We start from the raw sequence: 27918 nt of genomic DNA on the forward strand, positions 1-27918 counted from the left end.
ACTTGCTCACTAAAGCAATTATAAGTCAGCACTAAAAATTAAAAGCACTACACCCTCGCTCCCCATTGGCCCTTGTTTTCAATTATAAAGGAATTCCCAATATTATTCTAGCATGTCCAAAGGTCAGTTGTCAATCTCCTCTCCGGTCCAGCTGGTGAATATGGGAATCTTGAGGCAATGTTACAACTGCCTCATGTACACAGACAACCCTCTCCTCCTCCCAACAAATTCCAACACATGTGAGAGATGCAACCATATAGCCAAACTGGAGGCTAAGCTCTCTCAACTCAGTACTGGCATAACCAGTCAGGAGGAGAAGGAAACCACACTCACTACAATTCCAGTCTCACATAGACCTACCACGACAGCAAACCAAACACATAATCACACAAAAACATACTCGGAGGCTCTAAATAAAGATCTGCCTAAGCAGCAGAGACCTCCAAAGCAGACACCCAAGCAACCGCTACCCCAAAACAAAACACGTGCAACACATATCTCACAAAGCCAGTGTGCCGAACAGTCACAGCCCTTAAGGCTAAACAGCACACCTGATACACTTGTAATAGGTGACTCTATCATCAGGCACACTGACGTCCCGCTCACCAGGCTGAACAAGGAGAAGGTCACGGTGAGCAGCCTGTCTGGCGCTAGGATCCGCCACATAACACAAGCACTCAGGTCACTCCAAGGCAAGTACAAATATGACTCAGTCATTGTCCATGCTGGTGTGAATGACCTGAGATGTACCTCCCTGGACTACATGAAAAGAGACATAGAGGAGCTCTCTGAGCATGTAGCCCAGGCTGGTATGACCCTGACCTTGAGTAGCATCTTACCCTCACCAAGAATGATGCCACAATATGAAGACAAGATGATCAATTTCAACAATTGGCTTAAGTATTGGTGTCATTCAAAGGGGATCCAATGCCTGTCAGCTTGGGATGATATGCACGACAAGCCACGATGCTTTGCTAGGGACGGCTTGCACCTGTCACCCCTGGGCTTTCGGATATTGGCAAAGGCTCTTGCTACCCCCATAGTGCCTTTTTAGGCAAGGCTCAAAAGACAAACCCACCTCCATAGGTATCACAAGGGATAAGAAACTAAGAGTAATGCTACTCAATGCTAGAAGTCTAAACCTCAAGATGCACTTTTCGAAACTCTCCTTAGCATGGAGAACATCGATATCTGTGCAGTAACAGAAACCTGGTTCAGGACTCCTGAGAGCACCCCATCACTACCAGGTTATACCTCATACCATGCTTTTCAGCCCCAAAACTTGGACCGAACCACAAAAGGAGGGGAGTATCGATATTCATCAAAGATACCCACACCTCCAGGTTGGTGGCAAAGCACGAAGCATCAGAGACTATCCATGTGCAACTAACAGTGGGTAAAACTGCCTTCCAGTTTATAGCCTGCTACAGACCACCCTCCCAAACCCAGGAACCCCACTCGGCCTTCCTGAGAACACTGGAAAATATGAAGGTCTCTCCGAACACCATTATATTGGGCGACTTCAACTACCCAAACATAGATTGGGAGCAATACTCTAGCTCCAACACCCTTGCCCAAAGGTTCCTAGAATTCATAAACTCAAATGCTATGGAACAACATGGTACCACTCCCACAAGAGGGGAAAACATACTGGACCTGATCATCACCAACACGGGGACTCTATGCTCCAGACCAGAAGTGTATCCCTCACTGGTAAGATCAGACCATAAACTGATCTCACTGGATATTCACATCCCGACCCCATCCCTTGCCCAGAAAACCACAGTGAAAAACTTCTCTAAAGCAAATTTCACATTCCTCAAAACCGAGGTGGAATCCTTCAAAGCCCCCGGGCCTGTGGAAAATACGGCCCAGACCGCAGAATCCTTTATAAATGCATTCTATGAACACCTTCAGGAATGCATGGATCATGCAATCCCAAATAAAACCAAGAACCAATCCTCCAAAGGCAGACGACCTGTCTGGTGGACCCCAGCCATAAACAAACTATACAATAGAAGGAGGAAGCTACTACATGATAGAGCAAAATCCCTAAAAGGGAAGGCATCTCTGATCAGTATTAGCAAAAAACTAAGGGCACTCATAAAATCGTCAAAGGCCAGCTTCGAGAGAAAAATTGCACAGGACACTAAGGATAATCACAAGGCTTTCTTTAGTTATGTTAGGAACCTGGGTGGGAATTCCCAGATATGCTCAGAATTAGTCCAAAATGACAAAATACACTGATCCCACAGACATTGCCAACATCCTAGCTGACAGGTTCAGTGCAAACTTCTCCCCCCCCTCCCCACCAAAAGGGCAAATATCTATCCCAGCAGAGTGCTGCCCCCCTGACATCTCAGATGCTCAGGTGGGAGCCGCCCTCTCCAAAGCAAAAAACACAGCATCAATGGGACCAGACGGTGTCCCAGGTTGCGTCCTACATGAACTCCAAGAAGAGCTAAACCCAAACATAAAACTACTGTTCAATCTCAGCCTTACTACAGGATATGTACCCAAAGAGTGGCGCACAGCAACAGTGGTCCCTCTCCACAAAGGTGGTGCCTCAACAGACCCTGGAAACTATCGCCCCATAAGCCTGACTAGCTTGGTCTGCAAAGCTATGGAAAGGATCATCATGGACCTCATAAATAAAGATATTGGGGACCTACAGACACTGGATCCTACCCAGTTTGGCTTTGTTAAGGGCAGATCCTGCCTCTTAAACCTGGTTGACTTCTTTGAAACAGTCACCAAGGCCATTGACGAAGGAAGGTGGTCCACACAGCCTATCTGGACCTCGCAAAAGCCTTCGATACAATACCCCACTCGGGCATTATAGATAAGCTCACCAGCTTAAATATAAACCCCTATGTCACTAGATGGGTTGCAAACTGGCTCAAGGACAGAACCCACATGGTTAGAATTGCTGGAGCCATGTCAGACTCCAAACCAGTTACAAGTGGCGTCCCACAAGGCTCAGTCCTGGGACCTCTATTGTTTGGTATATATTTCTCGGAGGTACAGGCCAACATGGAAGGACTGTGGCTGACCAAGTTCGCAGATGACTGCAAACTGGGCGCCATAATTGACGCTCGAGTCAACACAAGCATCCTCCAAAAGGGCCTCACAGAAACAGACAACTGGTGCCAGAGCCATGGCCTCAAGCTAAACGCCAAAAAGTGTATAGTCATCCCCTTTGGCAAAAACAAAGTGCCCACAAATTACCACATAGGTGGTAATCCATTAAGTACAGAAGAAGTAATTAGGGACCTGGGGACCCAAGTTGATAGCAATCTCTCATTTGACAACCACGTGGCCAAAGTGGTTAGAAAAACATTTTATATAGCCCACCTAATCATGAAGGGATTCACATCTAGATTAGGGGAGGTCATCGTGCCTCTTTACTCATCCCTCATCAGGCCCATAATCGAAAGTACAATGCCCCTTTTGGGATGTACCTTACCAAACACCTGCAGCAACTGGAAAGACCCCAAAAGTACCTCACCAAGAGGATCAAAGGGCTCAAACAGATGCCATATGCTGCCCGGTTAAAGAAACTCCAGCTCTACTCAGTGGCATACCGCCTGCTCAGAGGTGACCTGTGCCTGACGTATAAGGCCATGTCCAACCCGGAATTAAGGGACATGCTGCACCTCAGAAAATCCAAATCCCATCGAGCTACGCCGAGAGACTTGAACCTCAGCACTGAAATAAATAGGACATGCTGGAGGGACAGATTCATAACCCAGAGGCTCCCTTCACTCTGGAATAAAATCCCAGTCCAGGTTAGGCAGAGTCCCTCACTGACTCTCTTCAAGAGGAATCTTGATGAGTGGATGGGAGATCGTAGGTTTACCCCGGGTATCACTTCTGTGTCACTGTTAGACAGATGCACAGTATACTAACCTTGAAAAAGGGCATAGCAAAATTAATTTAAAATGGGTGGCGAAAGCCAAACACACTCTGGCTAGGCTTATAAATGCCCTAGGGCAGATAGCCTAGTATGAACCTATGAACCTATGAACCTAAGTACTGCAATTAGTAGCAGGGAAAACAAACAACAGGTTTCATACAGACCACATCAGCATTCATCTGTACCCTGCAGATCCTTTCATTCATAGTCCTGATTACTGCCTCACAGCATTTTCAGATCAGTGTCTACAGGACCACCTGCATCAGGTCAATCATGATATTAAACCAACTCTCCTCAAAATCACTTGCACCATCACCTAGCCTATTTGTAGGAGATGTGTATCATACATTTTACTTTGGCCTACTATAATACAGGTGTGACATTTTTATCACTTAAGATTTGACCTTCATACATACATCAGTGTTTAATTTGAAGGCAGATAAGTTTTTAAAGTTGTTGTTCTTCTTTCGGCTTTTCCCGGTTAGGGATCGCCACAGTGGAACTCTGGTCCACTAATGATTGGCAGTAGATTTTTACAATGCTGAGGTGCCAGCCCGGCGCCCAACCCTCAATGAAGGCACGCCCATTCACGCATGTCTTTCGAATGCCACTCAACCGTGGGGAGGACATTACAGTAAAAAAAACAAAACAGGGGAACTAAGATCAATTTTCAGCTGTATGCATTTCACTCCTCTAATGGCATTGTTTAAAACCTCATAGAACTGTTGAAAGAAAGCATTATAGAATATCATATGATTGCAGTGATTAACACCATTAAAGTTCTATGCTTTACAATTGTTACAGCCAGCAATCTACAACTTAAAAGTAGTAATACACAAGTATTCAGGGAAGTACTAATAAAAAAATAAAGATGAAAATAATATCCTGCCATTTAAAAAAACACTGTTGCCATGTCACCCTCACCACTTTACAAATGATGATGTTTTATCTCTGAAGCCACAAATTATTTTATACGACAAAATGAAATAATCTGATGTGCAGTACCTTAACAGACAATGTAGTTCAAACTGAGAAAACATTGCATAATATAAAAAAACAATATATGTTTTCATTCAGTTGCAAGGTCTGAATTCATGTTAACTAGTGGTGACACTTTTTTGCTAATTGTACTACCTAAAAATGTGATTATTCCTTATAGGATGCTTAATGACATCACTGAACAGAAGTCAGTAAGCACTCAGGCAGAAGTGCCCCACCCCCTCAGATCTTCAAGTGAGGAGAAAAAATAGTTCCATTCCTTCTGCTGGCACACCAACAAGATGGCAATGAACATGACATGCCCCCACCCCTCCCCTCCCTCCTACCACAGCCATTCAGGTCCCATTTCTGTGACCTGCCTCCTAACCTCCTTCCTCACACTATAGTAACAAAACAAGAAAAAAAATATTTTAAACTGCAGCAAACTGCTTACTACAAATGTTGCTACAATTTATACCATGCTTGCACACTACAGCACACAAGTTTTAGTTAAAAAATCTTTTTTTCTTTTAAACTGTAGGAAATTGCTTCCTACAAATGTAGCAAACATCTGTTACAGTTTATACACTGCCTACATGGGGAGGTACAGTTTAGACCACACACAGAGCACAACAGTGCTTTGACAACAAATGCAATATGGCTTTTAAAAGACATAATGCATTAAAGAGCAATTGGGATGATGGATGGCCAATCACACCCCCTAACACTTTGTACCTCAGGCATTTGTAACAGGTTTATTTTGTTATAGTTTTAGATTTTATAACTTTATTTTAGTATTGAATTAAATAGCTTTGGAATAATATTTTTGTTCTGAACTATATATAAATATATATTTTTGTTCTGAACTGGAATTTTATCATAACATTAGTGGTAAGATATTTAGTAATTTAGAGACCTGACTGGGTATCAAGAGAATGTGATATGTTTTAACCTTACAGTATGTTATAGTACTGGAAAAACACAAATGAAATACTAAACATTTTATATTTTATATATTACTTTATTATTTTTATATGCATATTTATACTCCTTGAGAGATAAGTATAAATATAAATATTTTCACTTTATGTATTATATACATACGTTTGGAACTTGCTTGCTGTTGTCAGCTGTGAAAGTAGCAATACTTGGTTAGTTTTTAACTTGACGGGTGCTTTAACTTAATGATTGTTTGTTAATTGATACTCTCAATGAATATATTAGTGACGTGAGAGTATAAAAATGTCAATGTAATTAACTTTTGTTAGTCTGAGGAAGTTGCTCAAACTTGGGCGACGAAAAGCGCTTCACGTGTATTTCATTAAATTTGAGATTTGTCTTCAGTGGTGCGTTGGATCGATTTTTTTGATTTCCTTAGATTGTTTTTTCATCACCGAGTTTGTCTGTTGTGTTTTATGGCATCCAACGGCCAAAGTGAAGACGAGGAAGTAATCCCTCCTTCTCAGAACACTGTGAGAAGAAAAAAACCTTCTAGCGATGATGACATGAACCTGACAGCCCTGATTTTGGCTCTGACTGAAAGGGTCGACAAGCTTTCATCCCGTCTCGATTCTCAACTTGGTGCAGCTGACCTTCCTAGTTCGCAAGTATCGGATAGCTGTAATCTACCGGATTCCATACCTCCGGGACAACGTACACCAGCTACATCAACTGGCGGTAATATTTCCAGTACTTTGAACTCTCTGCAAGCTAATTATGGAACACAACCTACGCTGGGTAACTTAAACACTTCTGTTTTAAGTGAACAGAATAATCAGTTGATAGTCGCTAATCATACTACTCCTGAACTCACCGTTGAACCTGGTTCACAGGGGCACTTGAGGTCTAATGGCGTTGGGGAGCTTATTGGAGCTCCCGTTTTCAAGGACTGGATTGAGAACACCAATTACCTTAAATTTAACAACTTTAATAACACGGAGCAACCGGCTCCCAACGCGGACACACAGGAGGTGAGTGAAAAAGAATTTACCAACAGCCTCAAACTTCTTGATATTAAACTGCTGAAAATTAAAAAACTTCAGCTTGAAGTTAACTACTTTCAGGAGTGTTGTAGACTGCGCATTGTGCCTAAAGGTTTAAGGCACCATGTTTATCCAACTGGACTGTTGCTTAACTCTTTATTTCATACTGAGTTAATGAATTTGTTCAACGAGCAGGGTTTTGCACTTATGGAATGTATGATAAAACACTATAGGCTTCAAATTTTAGAGCTTAGCAAAGAAGTTGAGACGCTTAACAGTTTCATTACGAATCATTTGGAATTCAACAGATACAGATTCGACTATGACAGAATTTTTTCTTCTATTGAACAACTTTTGAATAAATTAAAGTTCACTAAAAATAAAAAGCTTACTAGAGATAGACTTGCGTATGACCAAGGTAAAGCATACCCTAAACCACCAGGGGGTATCAATGTACCTAATGACATTACAGTGAATGAAGCTAGTACTTTAGAGACCTTTATTGACGAACAAGACACTAGTCTTGAACCCAATTCTAGGTCTTCGACGGACAGACCAAACAATAGAAATAATAACACTTGGGCTGGCCGTTTGAGAAACGGAAGACAATTTACATCTAACAGGGACTATCAGGATGACCTACCGACTACTTCATCTAACCAGGGTAACAACTACGACAGACAGAACTCAGGGGCTATCCCTAAGAGGCACTATGTTAATAATTATAACCAAAAAAATCAGCAGAACTTTTATCAACCACCTTCTCTGGCTGATGTTTTTTCTAGGGGACAATCTTTTGTACCTACTAAAAGTATGGACTTGGTACAGTGTATTAAGGATACTAAACTATTTGTTAGGAAATTAAATCTTAGCATTCTTTTAGAACATGCTCCATCAGTCAAACAACCATTTAAACTTGTGAGTGAATATAATCCTACATTACACCCTACACTGTCCACATTTGAAGATATTATGGAATTAGATCTGCGTAGTATTAGTAATAATGCACACTCTGGAATTTACAGGAAAAACAGGCAGAGAAGCAATATTAGTAAGGAAGAACAAATGTTACTATCTACTTTTAAAACACTAAATATTAGGGCTATTAAACCTGACAAAGGAGGGGGAATTACCTTATTTAACAATTTCGACTACATTGATAGAGTAGAGAACATTTTAGCTAACGAAACATACAAGGAAGTATCCTTAAACGAAGTAAACACAGCATATAGAATGATTAAAAGCTACTATAGTGACTTATTCATGGATGGTTACATTGATTTAGATAGTTATCATTATATTAGTATGAACTGGCCTAGGATCCCAATTATGTTTGCAACACCTAAAATTCATAAAAATATTTCTGACCCCCCATTTAGGCCACTCATAGATGGCCGAGACTCTATAACATATGCATCAGCTAAACTGGTAGATAGTATTTTAAAAAAATATTTAACTACTGAAGTTCAGATTTGCAAAGACTCTTGGTCATTTTTGAGAAATCTTAATGATATATCATACAATGAAGAATACAATTTTGTCACTGTAGATGTTATTGACTTATACTCATCGATTCCTCATTTAGAGGCTATAGAGTGGGTTAACCTATTTTTACATAAAAAAGGCGCTTCAACAAACGAAATATTTACAGTGACAACCTTGATTGACATCATTTTGACTAATAATTTCTTTACTTTTAATGACAAACTGTATTTGCAAAAATGTGGTGTTGCAATGGGGTCCCCAGTAGGGGGCAGTTTGGCAAACACTGTTATGGCATACTGGGAACACCAGTTCATATTTAACAATGACACTTGGTTTCCTTCCATTAAGTTTTACACTCGCTTCCTGGATGATATCTTTATTCTTTTTGAGGGCAATCAAAGAAAAGCAGATAAGCTATTAAACTTTCTTAACAACACTACAGACTTCTTGAGGTTCACTTCCAATTTTCAATTAGTTTCTATTGACTATTTGGATGTGAACCTATCAAAAGACACTGTTAACAATCAATATTTTTCTAAAATACATAGAAAGGAGACTTACATTTTTCAAGCCTCCATCCTATCACACAGAAAAAGTCTATAGTTAAGGGTCAATTGATACGAGCAGCTCGAATGACTACTTATAGTAATGACTTTGATTCTGAGTGTGACTTACTTACCAACTTTTTTAGTGAGAGAGGTTACCCGTTTGAATTTGTTGAAGAAATTGTGGAGGAAGTAAGGTTTAAAAGACTTAATGGTATCATTGCCCCCATTCTAAATCAGTCTTTGGATCAGGGAACACATGTTATAGCAGACGTTACAGCAGAAGTTAGCCAAACATGCCCCTTGGAAGAGAATGACGGCCTAGAGTTTAAAATCCAGCTTGGTAATGAGTTTAGAACTAGTTTCATTACAACTTTTAATACGGATAGTGACCTTATTAAAAAGTTGTTATTTAAAAACTGGTCAATAATCCAACAGGACAAGAGTATTTCTCAGAAACTATGTAACTTTCCTAGAGTTGTTTATAGAAGGGGTTACAATTTGAAAAACATTTGGAAAGTAACCCTACTAAAAGCTTTAGTAGAAGGAACGGAATGAAAATGTGTGAGAATTGTAGTATGTGTAAACACATGTATAGTGGAGAATGGATCACCATCAATAATAAGAAGTACGAAATCAGATATAAACTAAACTGTTGTTCTAAATTAATAGTATATGTAGCTTCATGCTCACTTTGTTCAGCTTTCTACATAGGGAAGACTGAAAGGCAGTTTAAAGAAAGAGTTTATGAGCATACATATGCTATACAGAACAACAAAATGGAAAATGCCCTATTTAAACACATATCTATGTGGTTCTACCTGACTTCACCGAAACACCACAACACCGACAACGCAATCACCAAAACCACATAACCGACAGTACAAAAACACGAAAATCCACATGCCCGACAACGAAATAACCGACGGTACACAAACACGAAACCTTATACACTTCACACACCACAATCAACGAACAAAACACATTCCCCATCCAAAAACCACATACACAACACAAGCACACCAAAATCCATGCAAACCCACACTAAACCTCACATACACAACTACCTACAACCCTGACCCAAACCCTAACCCTAAGGTCCGTCACTACCGCCTTACCTGACCCGCTCCTAACCCTAACTCACTTATCCCGCCCCTAACCCAAACACAATCACTCACTTACCTGACCTAACCCTAACTCACTTATCCCTAACCCAAACACATTCACTACCACACTTACCTGACCCGCTCCTAACCCTAACTCACTTAACCCACCCCTATCCACACTTACCTTACCCTAACGTCCGTCACTACCGCATACTTACACAGCCTTTTCCCATTTCGGCATCCTCAGCGCCGGTGCTTTCATCCGTCGGGTCGGTCTTCTGCACTGTCGATCTTCTGGGTCCCGGTCTTCTGCACTTCATCGATTTCGCTGTCGATGTTCCGGCGTGTCGGTGAAGTCAGGTAGAACCATCTATGTACCCAGGGCATAGTTTCACATTTTCAGCACTGGATCAAATTCAGACTAATATTAGAGGGGGGCCTTATAACTTATTGTTAGAAGAACGTGAACTTACTTGGCAATGGCGTACCAATGCCTTTTGCCATCCAGGTTTAAATGACCATTGCAATATAGGCTGCTTACTTAAACTTAGAAGTCTGAATCGTAGTTAAATGATTCAAGTATTTATACTTCTTGGAGCACAGTATACATGATTTTTTATGTTTAACATATGTGACACACTTTCACATACACTTTTCTACATATCACCCATTATAGGTTGTATATACTTCTTTATACTTAGGTTTTTACAGCTACTTGTATTTTAGGTTTACTTCTTTGTATAGTTCATCCCGAGCCCTTTGTAACAGGTTTATTTTGTTATAGTTTTAGATTTTATAACTTTATTTTAGTATTGAATTAAATAGCTTTGGAATAATATTTTTGTTCTGAACTATATATAAATATATATTTTTGTTCTGAACTGGAATTTTATCATAACATTAGTGGTAAGATATTTAGTAATTTAGAGACCTGACTGGGTAGCAAGAGAATGTGATATGTTTTAACCTTACAGTATGTTATAGTACTGGAAAAACACAAATGAAATACTAAACATTTTATATTTTATATATTACTTTATTATTTTTATATGCATATTTATACTCCTTGAGAGATAAGTATAAATATAAATATTTTCACTTTATGTATTATATACATACGTTTGGAACTTGCTTGCTGTTGTCAGCTGTGAAAGTAGCAATACTTGGTTAGTTTTTAACTTGACGGGTGCTTTAACTTAATGATTGTTTGTTAATTGATACTCTCAATGAATATATTAGTGACGTGAGAGTATAAAAATGTCAATGTAATTAACTTTTGTTAGTCTGAGGAAGTTGCTCAAACTTGGGCGACGAAAAGCGCTTCACGTGTATTTCATTAAATTTGAGATTTGTCTTCAGTGGTGCGTTGGATCGATTTTTTTGATTTCCACACACAGAGCACAACAGTGCTTTGACAACAAATGCAATATGGCTTTTAAAAGACATAATGCATTAAAGAGCAATTGGGATGATGGATGGCCAATCACACCCCCTAACACTTTGTACCTCAGGCATTTGCCAACCTCATCCCACCCTAGATACACTAAGGCATGACTTTTACAAACAATAATATGAGTAACTGTTCTAAAAAAAGTACTATAGATAAGTAGACACTAGGCTAGTTGCCCTTCAAGGTTATTTTAATCCTAGACAAGTTCCCTTTCAAATAGTGGAGGTATTTATTTTTATTTATATTTGTTTACAGTGGTAGTGCACTGATCTCAAGGGACCATGTGCAGGCAAAGTCTGGGTGAATAGAATCACATAAGAAATGGATATGCTAAAAACATATACATATTTATAGATGCAAGAATATCCTACAACATTTAGTTCAAGAAGCAGCTGAATGTCAAAACATGGATGGAAAATGGAATCATGGTTAGCAGAGTTTTTTAGATAAGATGTGGACATAATGAATGAGACGGCAAATGCTACAGGGATAACAGCATGTCATTATATAGAGAGGTATGATGACACTTGAAGAGGTGAGTGTGAATAGTTGCAGGAAAGGATACCATGGGGAGAAGACAGAGAAATGGTAAAGAGAGGCATACAAAGGGAAGACGAGTAGAAAGGTTAGGAAGCATGAGAGATGCAAAGAGAAGACAGAGGTAGGATGAATCAGAGGCAGTAAATGAGAGAATGACAAGATGAGATAAGGAGGGATGAAATGGGGATAAAGCAGTATGATAGAGCTGCAGGGTTCAGATAACGTGACCTTTCTGAGTATAACTGCACTTTGTTTTGGTGAAGAGGTGTTCTTTGAGTTGTTGCCTGAAGTCCAATATTTTTAGACATCTGTAATTGATAGAGGAAAGGAGTCCCATAATTTAGGTGCTAAGGTGGAGAATGTATGTTCAGAAGAATGAAGTTCACTTTTTGGAGTTAGTAGGGTGGGTTGAATTTGAGAGATACCTGTGAGATTACATATGCAGGGTTTTGGTGAAGGGTTTATGACTGAGAAGGGCTTTGTGAGTTAATGATTTCTATAGGAGGTTGGCTCTCAAATGTATTGGGATCTATTTGGCTTTGGCAAGTATTAGGCAGTGGTGCTCGTTAATGGTGGAGTTAGTAATGAATTGGCAAATTCTGCTGAAGATGGCTTGCAAGGTGGAGGCATTTTCTTTGATGCTACAACCATTATGGGTAGTCCATATTAATGTTGAGATAACATAATTCATTTGCCTATGACAGCTTTGGCTGGCTTGGACAGAGAAGGTGATAGATTGTTTGACCAGAATAGTAGTCTGTTGATCTTCTGCAAGTGTTTTGAGTGTGTAGTTGAAATTTAAGGGATTGGTCTAGCCAAAGGACAAGGTATTTGTATGATACTATAGTTCCTATGATGGTACTGTTAACATCTTTGATATTGAGGAAGCTGGGTGCATTGGCTATTTATTTATTTATTTATTTATTTATTTATTTATTTATTTATTTATTTATTTATGTCAAAACCATGGCCTCAAGCTAAATGCCAAAAAGTGCATAGTCACCCCCTTTGGAAAAAACAAAGTACCCACAAACTACCACATAGGTGGTAGCCCCCTAAATATGGAAGACATAATAAGGGATCTGGGGACCCAAGTAGATAGTAACCTCTCCTTTGATAATCACATTGCCAAAGTGTTTAGAAAATCCTTCTATGTGGCCCACCTAATCACAAAAGGGTTTGCATCCAGATCGAAAGATATCATTGGGCCCCTCTACGCATCACTCATCAGACCCATCATAGAGTACAATGCCCCATTTGGGATGTACCTTACAACCTGCAAAAACTGGAAAGACCACAGAAGTACCCCACCAAGAGGATCACTGGCCTCAAGCAGATGCCCTATGCATCTCGACTGAAGAAACTCCAGCTGTACTCAGTTGCATACCACCTACTCAGAGGTGATCTCTGCCTGACGTACAAGGCCATGTCCAACCCAGAATTGATGGACATGCTCCACCTAAAGAAAACCATATCCCCTCAAGCCACATGCTTCAGGGATCTAAACCTCATCACAACAATAAATAGGATGTGCTGGAGGGACAGATTCCTGTCCCAGAGACTTCCCATGCTCTGGAACAAGATTCCAATCTACATTAGACAGAGCTCCTTGCTAACCCTCTTCAAGAGAAACCTTGACATATGGATGGGAAACAGAAAGTTTACCCCAGGAATCACTTCAATGGCTCTGCTGGACAGAAGTACAGGGAACTAATCTAAGGGGGCAGTGAAAGCCAACACATTCCAGCTAGGCTTATAAATGCCTTCGGGCAGATAGCCTAGTACCTACCTATGAACCTATTTATTTATGAGTTGGTTTCAAATAGCACTTCTTTTGTCTACGAGGGATTGAGTATAAGATTCTGATCTATTAGCCATTGGTTGAGGGTTTGGAGGTCATCTTGAAGCTGAGTTTGAATAGTAGAGTGAGATTTGTATGACCTGTAGATGACCATGTCATCTGCGCAAAGAATTAGAGGTATCTGGGTGTGATTAAATGGGAGTTTGATGATAAATATAGAAATGTCTGATGAACAGTAACAGTAGACCATGCACAACACAGCATAGCCCACAGATATTATTGCATGCATCAATTACATCCATGTGTTTTTTACAAGAAAGGAACACTAACCTGAATCTCATGGTCCAAGCTCTGGACTAGACTCCTCCTTTTTACCTGCTCAGTTGTATGCCATGCACAAGTTGTCTGCATGGCGTCTCATACTACTGTTGCTGGCTGGTCATCATTACCCATATTTATAGTGGAACTGGGAGCTGCAATGACATCATGGGTCACCTCCCTACCAGATCAGTGCATTATCATGTGCAGAATGCAACATGCAGTAAACATTTTGCATGCAGTAGCTGGGTCACACTGAAGGCACCCCCAGAATCATCCAGGTGCATAAAATGACTCTTTAAGATGTCAAAGAGCCTCTCAATGACAACACAGGTCTGGGACAATGTTGTGGTGTAATCCTTTTCTGCAGCTCCACTTGGGTTTCTCACTGGTGTCATAAGCCATGGCTTTAGTGGTTATCCAGAATCACTTGAAAGAAAAAAGAGACAGAGAAAAGGGGGGCAAAGCAAAGAAAAAGTGGATTAGTTTTCAGCAGTACATTTTACCACGAATAACTACTTATATAAAATAGAAAAAGATATTTTTCCACTTACTAACAAGATAACCACTGGGCATCCTGCCATGCAGGAAGATGAGGTAGAGAGAGCTAGTCTCCCAGCTATGGGAATTATGCGAATAGCAAGGATGCTGGGTAGAGCCACTGGTGATGCAACTCCCTGCATCACACACTACCTGGAAACTGATATGATGGCAACCCTTCCTATAGCAATATTGCTCCTCTGTGGACTGGATAGGGCTCTGATTGTAACATGGGTGCAATCTATCACACCAAGTATCTCAGGGAAATGCACTGCCCCATAAAAGGCACATATAATCTGGGCCTGGTCCTGAGGTGACACCAGAAAATAGATGTATTGGCCTACATGTGCCAAGAGTACATCCAGGAACTGTTGAAGTATCCTGAATGTAGAAGCCTGTGAAATACTCAACATGTCCACAATATGTCTCTGGAAGGTCCCCATGGCAAGTATTGTGAGGGCTATACATGCCTTTGTATCCACAAAGGTTGGAAAGCCATCATCCCTTCAGTGGCCCTGGCCTGAACCTATCAAGTTATTCTCTGCCTACATCTCAGCCTTCTTGCCCTGCAAACACAGCTGTATGCAAGTGATTTGGCTTGGCCAAGGCAAGCAGCTCACACTGGGAAATAGCTAGGTTAGCATCAAGTGAAAGCATAATAATGGATAGCAAACTCGATAGAACAGATACAACTCCACCTTTTATAATGAATCTCTTGACAGTACTGAAATGTGCAAAACTTTGACTATGAATTACAAATAGGTGGGGGAAAACCTCATTATCATAAACCATTTTACATAATTTTTAATTTACATCCAATTCTGATTTCATTTGCTTACATTTATTCATGGCCATAGTACGTTAGCATAAGTGGCCTCCAGCAATCACAGCATCACTGAGGAAATGCACAGACAGTGCAGGTATTCTTTAGACATTCATGTAAAGTCTATGAATATCACCCACAAATACTGTAACATATTATACTGCGTACATACCCACAATTATATATTTTGCTAAACTCTCTCAAATTGTCATACCATGAAAAGTGTAAAACCTAGACATATATTGTTAGAATGCTTTTGTTAACCACACTTAAGCTTTCACGTGGTAGCAAGAACTTTCTCTTTGACTTTATAATTATTCAGATATTTACTATAATATAAATATATATATATATATATATTTTTTTAATTTTATAAGTAGCAATACGAGTAACACACTGAATATCTCTCAAGATGTATAACTTATCCTACAAATATCACTGACAGTTTTCTTCAATGACATGTAAGATTTCATCTAATATTTTTTTGAAGTATTACGTACATAATGGAAATATTGCTCATTTTCATAACTAATAGGTTCATAGGTTCATAGGTAGGTACTAGGCTATCTGCACGAGGGCATTTATAAGCCTAGCCAGAGTGTGTCGGCTTTCGCTGCCCCATTTATTAATTAACTGAGCCTCTGTCAAGCAGAGCCAATGAAGTGATCCCAGGGGTGTACTTTCTGTTACCCATTCACTCGTCAAGGCTTCTCTTGAAGAGTGTTAGTGAGGGGCTCTGCCTAATGTAGTTAGGAATTTTGTTCCAAAGCATGGGGAGTCTCTGTGACAGGAATCTATCCCTCCAGCATGTTCTATTTATTGTTGTGGTGAGGTTTAGCTCACTAGAGCACGTGGCTCGCAGTGACTTGGATTTCTTTAGGTTGAGCGTGTCCATCATTTCTGAGTTGGACATGGCTTTGTAAGTCAGGCAGAGATCACCTCTGAGTAAGCGATATGCCACTGAGTACAGCCGGAGTTTTTTCAGTCGGACTGCATAGGAAATATGTTTGAGGCCAGTAATCCTCTTGGTGAGGTGCTTTTGTGGTCTTTCAAGCTGTTGGAAGTGTCCTGTGAGGTGCATCCCAAATGGGGCATTGTACTCTATGATGGGTCTGATGAGTGACGAGTAGAGGGGCACTATAACCTCTTTATTTCTAGATGTGAACCCCTTAGTAATTAGATGGGCCGCATAGAAGGATTTCCTAACTACTTTGGCAATATGATTGTCAAAGGAGAGATTACTATTTACCTGGGTCCCCAGATCTCTTATTACCTCTTCTGTATTAAGGGGGCTGCCGCCTATGTGGTAATTCATGGGTGTTTTGTTTTTTCCAAACAGGATGACTATGCATTTTTTAGCATTTAGCTTGAGGCCATGACTTTGACACCAGGTGTCTGTCTCAGTAAGGCCATTTTGGAGGATGTCCGTGTCAGCCAGAGAGTCAATTATGGCTCCCAGTTTGCAGTCATCGGTGAACGTGGTTAGCATTAGTCCTCCTGTGTTTGCCTGTACTTCTGAGAAATATATGCTGAACAGTAGGGGTCCCAGAACTGAGCCTTGCGGGCACCACTTGTGACTGGTTTAGAGTCAGACCTGGAGCCCGCTATTCTTACCATGTGAATTCTGTCTGTAAGCCAGCTTGCCACCCATCTTGTGACATAGCGGTTTATGTTCAGACTGGTGAGTTTTTCTATAATACCCGAATGAGGAATGGCGTCGAACACCTTGGCGAGATCAAGGTAGGCTGTGTGAACCACCTTTCCCTCGTCTATAGCCTTGGTAACTGTCTCGAAGAAGTCAACCAGGTTTAGTAGGCATGATCTGCCCTTAACAAAGCCAAACTGGGTTGGGTCAAGTGTTGGGAGGTTCCCAATGTCTTTGTTAATGAGTTCCATGAGGATGCGCTCCATAGCCTTGCAGACCAGGCTAGTCAGGCTTATGGGGCAATAGTTACCAGGGTCAGTTGTGGCTCCTCCTTTGTGGAGCGGAATAACCATTGCTGTACACCATTCTATGGGCATGTAGCCTGTGGAGAGGCTGAGGTTGAACAGCGTGTTTAGGTGGGGGGGGTTAGTTTGTTCTGTAGTTCATGCAAGATGCAGCCTGGGACACCATCTGGCCCCACTGATGCTGTGGTTTTGGCTTTTAAAGGGGCTATTTTCACCTGTGCTTCTGTGATTTCTGGGACACTACACTTTTCCGGTATTGTTGTGGGCCCTTTAGAAGGTGAGAGGGAGGTGAAGTTTGCACTGAATCTATCTGCCAGTATGTTGGCAAGATCAGTAGGTTAAGTATATTTTGTGCTATTTTGCACTATCTCAGAGCATATCTGTGAGTTGCCACTTAGATTCTTGACATAGCTAAAGAAGGCTTTGTGGTTATCCTTCGAATCCTTGGCTATTTTTCTTTCGAAGTTAGCCTTGGATGATTTTATGAGGGACCTTAGTTTCTTACTGATACTGATCAGGGATGTCTTTCCTTCTTGGGATTTGCTTTTTTTCTGAACTAGTTTCCTCCTTTTGTTGTATAACCTGTTTATGGCAGGGGTCCACCAGACTGGTTTCCTTTTCTTAGGGGAGTGAGTCTTGGTTTTGCTAGGGATGGCATGATCCATGCATCCTTGTAGGTGCTCATAGAGTGCAATTGTAAAGGATTCTGCATCTTGGGCAGTGTTATCCTTTAACGTGGGGGCTGTGAAACTTACCACCTCTGCCTTAAGTAAGGTGAAGTTTGCTTAAGAAAAGTTTTTCACTGTGGTTTCCTTGGTTGGGGGAGGTGGTGGGGTGTGGACATCCAGGGTGATTAGTTTATGGTCTGATCTAACCAGTGACGGGTTGTACTCCGGTACAGAGCACCTGTCGCCCATGTTGTTGATGACCAGGTCCATTATGTTGTGGCCTCTGGTAGGGGAGTTTACCAGCTGATCCAGGGCATTTGAGTTGATAAATTCCAGGAAGCGCTGAGCCTGGGAGTTTGTACTCAAGTAGTTTTCCCAGTTAATGGTAGAGTAATTGAAATCTCCCAAGATCAGGGTGTTCGGTAGGACCTTCATGTTTTCCAGTGTCTCCAGAAAGGTGGAGTGGTGGTCCTGGGTTATGGAGGGTGATCTGTAGCAGGCCACAATTTGCATTGCAGATTTGCCCAATGTTAGTTGCACATGGATGATCTCAGAGGTATCATGCTGCGCCACTCACCTGGAGGTGTGGGTATCCTTGATGAATATGGATACACCCCCTTCTTTTATGTTTCGGTCCATGTTCTGTGGCCGAAATGTGTGGTATGAGTTGTAGCCCAGTAGTGCTGGAGTGCTCTCTGGAGCCTTGAACCAAGTTTCAGTTACTGCACAGATGTTGATGTTCTCTATACTTAGGAGTGCTTTGAGTGCATGCATTTTGAGATTTAAACTCCTGGCGTTGAGTAGCATAACCCTCAGTTTTTTACTTGGCTGTTTATGGAGGTGGGCTTGAATTTTGAGCCTTGCCTAAAAAAGGCACTATGGGAGCAGCAAGAGCCTTGGCCAGTATTCAAAAGCCAAGGGGTGACAGGTGCAAGCCATCTCTTGTGAAGCAACATGGCTTGTCGAACATGTCATCCCAGGCTGACAGACACTGGATCCCCTTTGAATGACACCAGAAGCTTAGCCAATTGTTGAAATTGATCATTTTTTCTTTGTGAGGGAAGGATGCTACTCAGGGTCAGGGTCATACCCACCTGGGCTACATGATCACAGAGCTCTTCCATGTCTCTTTCATGTAGTCCAGGGAGGTACAGCTCAGGTCGTTCACACCAACATGAACAATGACAGAGTCATATTTGTACTTGTTCTGGACCTGAGTGCTTGTGTTATGTGGCGGATTCTGGCTCCCGACAGGAAGCTAACAATAACCTTCTCCTTGTCCAGCCTAGTGAGTGGGGAGTCAGTGTGCCTGACTATTGAGTCACCTATTACTAGTGTGTTAGGTATGTTATTTCGCCTTAAGGGCTGTGATTGTGCGGCACATTGATTTTGTGTTTTATGTGTTGTCTGGTTTGTGACGGGAGTTGCAGGTTTTGTGGGTGTCTGCTGTTGAGCTCTCTGATGCTTTTGCAGGTTTTTATTTAGAGCCTTCGAGTATGATTTCATGTATTTATGTGTATTTTTTGCCAGTGCTGGTTTAGTAGGTCTATGTGAGGTGCAAGTGTTAACCTTCTCCTCATGACTGTCTGTTCCAGTCTTGGGTGGAAATACCTTAGCCTCCAGTTTGGCTGTATAATTGCATCTCTCACATATGTTAGTGTTTTGTGGTAGGAGGAGAGGGCTGTCTGTGTACATGAGGCAGTTGTAACATTGCCTCAGGATACCCAGATTCACCAGCTGGACTGGAGAATACACCTGAAGTTGCCCTTTAGTCATGCCTGAATAGTAGGGTGAGCTGCTTAGTCGCTTGGGCAGTCAAGTGTTGGGGTATATTAGTGCTTGCTATTAGGTCTGAGCAAGTGCTGGACTGTAGGATGCTTTTTGAGTGCTTAGGTTGTGAGTTAGACTAGTTTCAAGTGAAAAACTGAAGAGGAGACTTAGTGGAGCCGGGAATAATTTAACCCTAGCTCACCGGTGCTGCCTGGCGCACAAAACCATGCAACGCTTATTTTAAACTACTAACTTCTGGGCTGGAACCACTCCTCCAGGGACAGATACTTACTAATTAAAATAAAACATATACCTGAAAGTTGCTCCCTAGTTAGTCAAACCTTCACAAATTTTCAAGCTCTCCTTAAATGCAGGAATATTTTCTCCTCTCTTTAACCACAGAGTTATCATACCCCTCCCTAAAACCTCTACAGTTGTCATCCCACCAGATTAGGGGCAGATGGTTTACATACATTTGTGTGAACGACATTCTATTGGCTGCAGTGTGCCGAAAATCAGAATGTCAACAGCACAAACATTTGTGGGCCAGATAGCCGACTCCACTTACTGCATTTGCATAAATGTAAGTCGACTATCTGCACGGAGATCGAGGTACAGTGGGCAGTGGAAATTCATCCACATCCCCACTGTAGTGCGATCTCGGATTTAGAATATATAAGTAGGGCTATCACGTGTTGGTTTCGACAACAATGTCGAGTCAAATGCGTCGAGCATGTGGTTCGACATTGTCACCTGTAGTTTTTTTTACTTTCGGTATTACTATTCGTTTATTTGAATGGAAAATGTTTTTCCGTTCGAACAAACAATAGTAAACCGGGACAGATAGTATATCTTTGCCTTGTAGCAAATGCTAGTAAAGCTCATTTACAATTAGCTTTAAACTTTTTCAGAAGTTATTGTCTGATCTCGTACTCCCAGTCCATTTTTTGGAAAGGCTTCACTATACTTAGTTACACCTTCTCAGTTGCTAACACTATCTGTTTCAACATGGAAGAGTGTCTGCTTACAGGAGCTCTCTTTACAGGTTTGAAGACAGTTTTCTAAACATTCTCCCACCTTTTGTGTGTGAGAAAACTTCAAACCTTGGATTTTTGCAGTGTCTCTTTAAATTGAAGAAACTGCACAGACAACAGAACTTTTTCTATCTTTGCCAGCCATGTTGATTCTGATCCTGGTATTTTCTGTTCCGGTGTCCCTGCAGGGTCATATCTCTCTCTCTCTCGCTCTCTCTCCCTCCCTTTCTCCCTCTCTCTCTCTCCCTCTCTCCCTCTCTCCCTCACTCTCTCTCTCCCCCTCCCTCTTTCTCTCTCTCTCACTCTCTCTCTCTCTCCCTCTCTCCCTTTCTCTCTCTCTCTCCTTTTTTCTTTAGTCATCAATAATCACAGAGTTATTCTCTCACTCATGTTTTACTTCCACTTTATGCTGATGATCTTTTTGCTATTGAAGCAGGAGGATGTACATCACTTCAAGCAATCTGGAACTAGGTTAAGGTAAATGGTTTAGTTAATAACACCTCAAAGTCTGCATGTGTGCACTTTCATGCTACACAAAGCCTTAATTCTGTAGAATTCTTTCAGCTTTTATCATCACAAAGTACCAGTTCAACAAACACTTAGCCACACACATCTAGGCATTTGGTTAGATTTGCCACTTTCTTTTAAACACTCCATTGATAAGACTTGTGATAAAGTTCTAAGACAAAATTACTACAATATCTAACCTCCTCACCACCCAGTCTAGGCAAGCACTCATTAGCAGAGTTTTCCTTTCCAAACTTGAGTACCATATATTTGTCATTACCTTAAAATCAAGACAGACCACAGCCACCTTAGAAATTATTCTTAAAAAATGCAGAATCACATCTATATCCTATAATTTCATGAAAAAAACATTCTCCTTTTAAGAATTATGTTCAGGCTGATACATCAAGATTATTGTCCCTACTGGCATGGTAATAACTATCAGAAACTGTAACTTCTCCCTCAAACCCCAAGAAAATAATGGACTTTCTCTGGACAGAGAGAGAGAGAGATAGACTATGGCCAGAATTCAGAAACAGGCCTAGCTGGAAGCAGTAAGGCTGCAGCAAAATGGCCTTTTAACTGAAACATGGAAACCAGCAATTTGGAGACACATTAGTCACAATGAGGAAATACTTAATTATAAGCTAATTTGCATATCTCTGAATCACTCAGTGATTACCACAAGTGCTAACAAGCCTTTTTCTTCTGCTCTTGTAATACTCACTGCTGATAGGCAATCCATTGTGTTAGCATGAACACTGCCACATTCAATCCCCCCCATACACACACACACACACACACACACACACACACACACACACACACACACACACACACACACACACACACATCCAAACACATATGCAGACAGACACACTGCCAAATGTCTAACCATCCCTGAGTTAACATTATGTCCCTGATGTTGCCTCTTATGTTTTTTCATTGTCCCCTTGTAAATCAGAAACGATTACAGTCAGTCAATAATACCAGACATTAAACTTTCATTTCTGTTATTCAGAAAATGCATTTTGATGAGGCTTGTTGCTCTATTAACTAAGTGGATAAGAGTAATATTTAAAAAGACTCCCTGGTGTCATGTAGTGTTCCCCTGGCATTCTGTGGGAGTCTTGAGTAGGACCAGTTTAAGCCATGTACCATTACAGTCAGTCAGTCATCACTATCATCATCAATCTCCTTTTTCATATTTTTCTATACAGGGTAGAGGTGGTGTGTCAGTTGTTGTAGCTTTCATGAGTCAGTGCTACTCTCCTACCTTCTTCAATAGACATTTATGCCTGTTGCAGGTCTTTTCTCACACAATCCATCCACCTCTTTGTTGGACACCCTCATTTCCTCTTGCCTTCTTCCTGTCAGTCTCAAATCTTCTTCACCAGATTGTCTTCCACTTTTCTGCACATGTGCCTTCTTCTTCTTCTTTTGGCTTTTCCCAGTTAGGGGTCACCACAGCAGATCACCTGTCCGCTCATGATTAGCAGTGAAGTTTTTTATGGTGTCGAGTTGCCAGCCCGGCGCCCAACCTTCCACAGAAGGCACACACATGCACACACTCATGCCTAGGGCCAATTTAGAGTATCCAGTCCACCTACAGCATGTCTTTGAGATGTGGGAGGAAACCGGAGCACCCGGAGGAAACCCACGCGACCACAGGGAGGACATGCAGACTCCACACAGAAGGCACCCTAGCCGAGGATTGAACCGGAGAACCTCTTGCTGTGAGGCGGCAACGCTAACTGCTGCGTTACATGTGCCTGCACTACTTTAATCACTGTAATCTGTTCTCTTTGACTACCCTGCAATTGGAGCTATTTTAGCTTCTGCACTGATGTCTTTGTTTCTTCTTCTGTCCCATAGTGTACATCCTACCACCAGTCTCAGGCACTTTATCTCTGTCATCTCTAGCTTCCTCAACTGCATTGACTTTACTGCCCAGGTTTCTGAACCATGCGGTAGTACTGGTCTCACCACTGATTTGCACACCTTACTTTTCATCTTCTTTGGCATTCTTCTGTCATACACTACATCTGGCACTCTCTGCTAGTTGGCTGCATCTCCTTTGATTCTAGCTTTGACCTCCTCATTCAAACTTCTCTTCTTCTCAGCCACCCCTCCCACATACTTGAAGCTCTTCCCCTGTTCCACTATTTTCTATTCTACCTCATTTCTCAGCTTCTTCTCATTTCCCACATTTGCTGCCAATACAATTGTCTTATCTGCACTCAATTACATCTCACGAGCCTACAGTTTTGCATTTCAATTCCACTATATTTTGCTAAAGTTCTTCTTCAGTATCTGTCTACAATACCACATCTGCATACTGCAACTTTGTTGATCTGTCCCCTCCAACCTCTTTACTAATGTAGTCCATCACAAGTATGAATAGCAGTCAGTTCAGAGCTGAACCCTGGTGCACACTAACTCCCACTGGGAACCCCTCTGTGAGTCTGAACACTGTACGTGTGTCATTGTGTCCCTTTACATAGCCTACAGTAATTCTGCTAATGTTTATGGGACTATAAACCACTACAGAACTGTCCAAGTCAGCTTTCTCGGGACCTTGCCATATGCTTTCTCCAAGTCTAGAAATGCTAAGTTGGACTCTTTCCTCATCTCTAGTTTCTTCTCAACTATCTGTCTCACTGCAAGCATCAGGTCGGTTGTGTTACATCCTGATCTGAGTCCAAACAGTTCATGTCCCATCTTACTTTGTATTACTCTGTGTATTCATTTATCAAGCACCCTCTCCAGAACTTTCATGCAGTGGGATAGAAATCTGATACCTCTGTACTGCCCACAGTTATGGATGTCCACTTTGTTCTTGTATAATGTCATCAGTATGCTTATTCTCCAGTTATCTGGAATATGCCTTTCTCTCCACAGTACCCTCAGGAGCCATTTATCTTCTGTCTCACCAAGCATCTTGATCATATCTGGTATGACCTCATCGGAGCCTGCTGCTTTCACTGACTTCAGTTTCCTTAGTGCTGTTCTTACTTCTGCTAGGGAGGGCTCCTCTTCTTCTTTCATCGTAGGCTGTTTCTGGGGCAGTTCAGCTTCTGCGGGTTTTTCTTCATTCAGAAGCTGCTGGATATACTCCTTCCATCTATGTTTGTTGTCCTCTGGACTACTGAGCAGGCTGTTGCTGGCATCCTTAATAAAGAGTATCTAGCTATTCTTCTTTATCATAGGTTCATAGGTAGGTACTAGGCTATCTGCCTTAGGGCATTTATAAGCCTAGCCAGAGTGTGTCGGCTTTTGCCACCCCATTGATTAATTAACTGATCCTCTGTCAAGCAGAGCCAATGAAGTTATTTTCTGTTATCCATCCACTCGTCAAGGTTTCTCTTGAAGAGCGCTAGTGAGGGGCTCTGCCTGATGTAATTTGGAATTTTGTTCCAAAGCATGGGGAGTCTCTGTGACAGGAATCTATCCCTCCAGCATGTTCTATTTATTGTTGTGGCAAGGTTTAGCTCACTAGAGCACTTGGCTTGCAGTGACTTGAATTTCTTTAGGTGGAGCATGTCCATCAATTCTGAGTTGGACATGGCTTTGTAAATCAGGCAGAGATCACCTCTGAGTAAGCGATATGCCACTGAGTACAACCAGTGATTTTTCAGTCGGGCTGAATAGGACATATGTTTGAGACCAGTAATCCTCTTGGTGAGGTACTTTTGTGGTCTTTCCAGCTGTTGGAAGTGTCTTGTCAGGTACATCCCAAATGGGGCATTGTACTCTATGATGGGTCTAATGAGTGACGAGTAGAGGGGCACTATAACTTCTTTATTTCTAGATGCAAATCCTTTAGTAATTAGATGGGCTACATAAAAGGATTTCCTAACTACTTTGGCAATATGATTGCCAAAGGAGAGATTACTATCTACCTGGGTCCCCAGATCTCTTATTACCTCTTCTGTATTAAGGGGGCTGCCACCTATGTGGTAATTCGTGGGTGTTTTGTTTTTCCCAAACGGGATGACTATGCACTTTTTTGGCATTTAGCTTGAGGCCATGACTTTGACACCAGGTGTCCGTCTCAGTAAGGCCTTTTTGGAGGATGTCCGTGTCAGCCAGAGAGTCAATTATGGCTCCCAGTTTGCAGTCATCGGCAAACTTGGTTAGCCATAGTCCTCCTCTGTTTGCCTGTACTTCTGAGAAGTATATGCCAAACAGTAGGGGTCCCAGGACCGAGCCTTGCGGGACACCACTTCTGACTGGTTTAGAGTCGGACCTGGAGCCTGCTATTCTTACCGTGTGAGTTCTGTCTGTAAGCCACTTGGCAACCCATCTCGTGATGTAGGGGTTTATGTTCAGGCTGGCGAATTTTTCTGTAATACCCGAGTGGGGAATAGTGTTGAAAGCCTTGGAGAGGTCAAGGTAGGCTGTGTGAACCACCTTTCCCTCATCTATGGCCTTGGTGACTGTCTCGAAGAAGTCAACCAGGTTTAATAGGCATGATCTGCCCTTAACAAAGTCAAACTGAGTCAGGTCAAGTGTTTGGAGGTTCCCAATGTCTTTGTTAATGAGTTCCATGATGATGCACTCCATAGCCTTGCAGACCAGGCTAGTCAGGCTTATGGGGCGATAGTTACCAGAGTCAGTTGTGGCCCCTCCTTTGTGGAGAGGAATAACTGTTGCTGTGCACCATTCTATGGGCACATAGCCTGTGAAGAGGCTGAGGTTAAACAGCGTGTTTAGGTGGGGGGGTTAGTTCATTCTATAGTTCGTGCAAGACGCAGCCTGGGACACCATCTGGTCCCATTGACGCTGCGTTTTTTGGCTTTTGAAAGGGCTGTTTTCACCTGTGCATCTGTGATTTTTTGGACACTACACTTTTCTGATATTGTTGTGAGCCCTTCTGGAGGTGAGAGGGGGGTGAAGTTTGCACTGAATCTATCTGACAGGATTTTGGCAATATCAGTAGGTTCAGTATATTTTGTGCTATTTTGCACTAGTTCAGTACATATCTTCGAGTTGCCACTTAGATTCTTAACATAGCTAAATAAGGCTTTGTGGTTATCTTTTGAATCCTTGGCTATTTTCTTTCAAAGTTAGCCTTGGATGATTTCATGAGGGACCTCAGTTTCTTACTGATACTGATCAGGGATGTCTTTCCTTCTTGGGATTTGCTTTTTTTCTGAACTAGTTTCCTCCTTCAATTGTATAGCCTGCTTATTGCAGGGGTCCACCAAACTGGTTTCCTTCTCTTAGAGGAGTTAGTCTTGGTTTTGCTAGGGATGGCATGATCCATGCATCCTTGTAGGGTCTCATATAGTGCATTTGTAAAGGTTTCTGCATCATGGGCAGCATTATCCTTTAGCGTGAGGGCTGTGAAACTTACCACCTCTGTCTTAAGTAAGATGAAGTTTGCTTTAGAAAAGATTTTTACTGTGGTTTCCTTAGTTGGGGGTGGTGGTGGGGTGTGGACATCCAGAGTGATTAGTTTATGGTCTGATCTAACCAGTGACGGGTTAGCCTCCGGTGTGAAACACCTGTCGCCCATGTTGGTAATGACCAAGTCCAATATGTTTTCACCTCTGGTAGGGGAGTTTACCAGCTGATCCAGGGCATTTGAGTTGATGAATTCCAGGAAGCACTGGGCCTGGAAATCTGTACTCAAGTAGTTTTCCCAGTGAATGGTAGGATAATTGAAATTGCCCAATATCAGGGTGTTTGGTAGGACCTTCATGTTTTCCAGTGTCTCCAGAAAGGTGGAGTGGTGGTCCTGGGTCATGGAGGGTGATCTGTAGCAGGTCATAATTTGCATTTCAGATTTGCCCAATGTTAGTTGCACATGGATGATCTCAGAGGTATCATGCTGCGCCACGCCACTAACCTGGAGGTGTAGGTATCCTTGATGAATATGGATACACCCCCTCCTTTTGTGTTTCAGTCCGTGTTCTGTGGCCGAAACGTGTGGTCTTAGTTGTAGCCTGGTAGTGCTGGGGTGCTCTCTGGAGCCTTGAACCAGGTTTCAGTTACTGCACAGATTTTGACATTCTCCATACTGAGGAGTGCTTCGAGCACATGCATTTTGAGATTTAAACTCCTGGCGTTGAGTAGCACAACCCTCAGTTTTTTGTTAATTGTGCTGTTTACGGAGGTGGGTTTGACTTTTGAGCCTTGCCTAAAAAAGGCACTATGGGGGCAGCAAGAGCCTTGTCCAGTATTCGAAAGCCTAGGGTGACAGGTGCAAGCCGTCTCTTGCGAAGCAACATGGCTTGTCGAGCATGTCGTCCCAGGCTGACAGACACTGGATCCCCTTTGAATGACACCAGAAGCTTAGCCAATTGTTGAAATTGATCATTTTTTCTTTATACTGAGGTATGATTCTTGGTGAGGGCAGGATGCTACTCAGGGTCAGGGTCATACCAGCCTGGGTTACATGATCACAGAGCTCTTCCATGTCTCTTTTCATGTAGTCCAGGGAGGTACATCTCAGGTCATTCAAACCACATGAACAATGACAGAGTCATATTTGTACTTG

This window comes from Protopterus annectens, chromosome 1.part1, assembly GCF_019279795.1.
Source record: "Protopterus annectens isolate FY-2018-M chromosome 1.part1, PAN1.0, whole genome shotgun sequence".
NCBI classification, from domain to species: Eukaryota; Metazoa; Chordata; order Ceratodontiformes; family Protopteridae; genus Protopterus; species Protopterus annectens.